General features: G+C 49.0%; 1 pseudogene; it reads left to right on the top strand.

The window, feature by feature from the left end:
• The first annotated feature begins 744 nt into the window (after positions 1-744).
• On the top strand, positions 745-877 carry LOC143964644 (U2 spliceosomal RNA; annotated as a pseudogene).
• The last annotated feature ends 1153 nt before the right edge of the window (positions 878-2030 follow it).

Here is a 2030-nt window from a genome sequence, read left to right as displayed (position 1 = left end):
GATGATCTGTCAGTTCCCTGCTCAGAGAACTGGAAACTGTGTTTACACACACAGGTGCCGGTTCCCCATGTGCCCGAGCGATCGCGGGAGCCCGGCGGCGATCGAGACTGTCAGGCACTCGATGTAGCATAACGGCGATTTGCGTCGCAGCAGTACAACTGCGGCGGCTGGTTAGCATGTGGTTAAAATAGGGCTGCCAAGTCTGAAATCTTTCCTCTGACTGTGCCCAAGGTAAGTTTGATATTAACTCTGGACTGAAGGAAAACCAAAATCTATTGAGGATGAAAGTTTCCAGGATTTCCAGGTCCTGTGATAAATCCTCCTTGAATTAGCCTTTGTGGCTCTCAAGAGCGTGGGGTGACTGCATCAGACACAATCTATCCTTTAAGAACCTGGGTTCAATGTCAAAGTTAAAGAAAGAAAAGGAGGATGGAAGATTGGCCCTTGCACAAGGATGAAACTTCTGCACCTGGTAAAACGTATTGAGATAGTTGAGGTCCAGTATGGGCAGAATATCATTTGTCTTTGGCACTATTAACAGAGTCGAGTAGTACCCTTGAAATCTTTCCTCCTCTGGTAGTGGCACAATCACCCCTTGAAAAAGGTGATCAAGAAAGCCAGAGAGCCAGAAAACGCAATAACCTTTTTTGCAAATTCATATAAACACGTCTTAGCATAAAATGCAGAGAGGGAAAGTCTTGGGATTCAATTTTGTAATCCTGATCAACTGTACAATGGACCCTTTTGTCTTCTCTGCCTTTTGGCTAAGATCAAGTGTAGTATCTGTTCTGATCAGTTACCAGGAGGTGGCGCTTGCTTCCGTCCCTGTTCTACGATGAGGTGGAGCATGGGTGGCGGTTGCCATGCAAAACCTGCTGGTGTGAAGGTAACCTAGAGCGGTTCGTAGCCGAAAGGGAAGCCTTCTGATGAGGATGGAGAACCACTGGTTGGCGCCAGGGGAGGGGACCCTGGCCTGGATTGGGGTAGCTTTAGCTCCGGTCAGTTTTTCGGGAGGGAACATTGGTTCCCCTTTCTCCCACCGGGGGAACGGCCAGTACTTCCCGAATGTAATTAGGTAGGAGTGATGGGAGCAAGGGTGAGGCCTGATGGCAAAGGGCTCTCACTAAGCTCCTGGATCTCCATGCCTTTCTGGCTGGGGTGGGGGCTGCTGTGGTCTGGGCTGGGGGGTCGGGGATGCTTTTGTTGAAAAGCCTATGGTAATGTGCCCCTGAAGTGGCAGTTCAGGGGTGCCTTACTTTCACTGTGATTTAATCACTCTGATGTTTGGCACCTTGGTCATGTCACTAGAACACATCTTTTCACACCTGCCTCTAGGACCGGGTCTTTTGGCTAGGACCAGAGGAATTTTTGATTCCTGGCCAGAGGGCCTGGTCATTGTATTACACAATGGCCACCTTTTCACTCTCCTTCTTCACTATCCCTTCCCCGCTTTATTTATTTTTTGAGTGTTGTGTGTCACGTTTTATGTTCGTCACTTGCACGTTTGATGAGTAGGGTGTCAGTCCTCGGGCCAACCCTGAAAGTCTTGTGGGAGGGTGGACATAGGCCTTCTGGCTTGGTTCGCCCTCTCTTTGAGGGGTCTTCCTTCGGGGGAGCCCCTACCCAAGTACCTGGGTGGGTCTGTTTCTTCCGGAGAAAGGCGGTCGTCTGGTTTCGGCCAGATGGGCCTATGTACCTCAGTCCCCGTCTGGAGCCTAACGCCCCAGAAGATCAGGGTAAGGTCCTTCCTAGTGGAGCACAGTAGAACACCTGTTGCACGTTTTTGTGTTCACTCTTGATGTGTGTGCACTTTTTTTTGGCACCGGGTGGAAGTTTTTGGGTGTGTTTTGCACACCACAGGCTTTTCAATAAAAAGAAAAAAAAAATGGACCCTTTTGTCTGCTAGATCGAAGGAGACTTAAAGTGGTTGTAAACCCTTACAACACACTTTGACCTACAGGTAAGCCTAGATTAAGGCTTACCTGTAGGTCCAAGAAATATCTCCTAAACCTACACGGTTTAGGAGATAA

Source organism: Lithobates pipiens, unplaced genomic scaffold (assembly GCF_037356315.1).
Source record: "Lithobates pipiens isolate NorthernLeopardFrog02 unplaced genomic scaffold, aLitPip1_a1.2 Scaffold_8, whole genome shotgun sequence".
Classification (NCBI taxonomy): Eukaryota; Metazoa; Chordata; class Amphibia; order Anura; family Ranidae; genus Lithobates; species Lithobates pipiens.
This window is presented reverse-complemented; position numbering and strand designations above follow the sequence as displayed.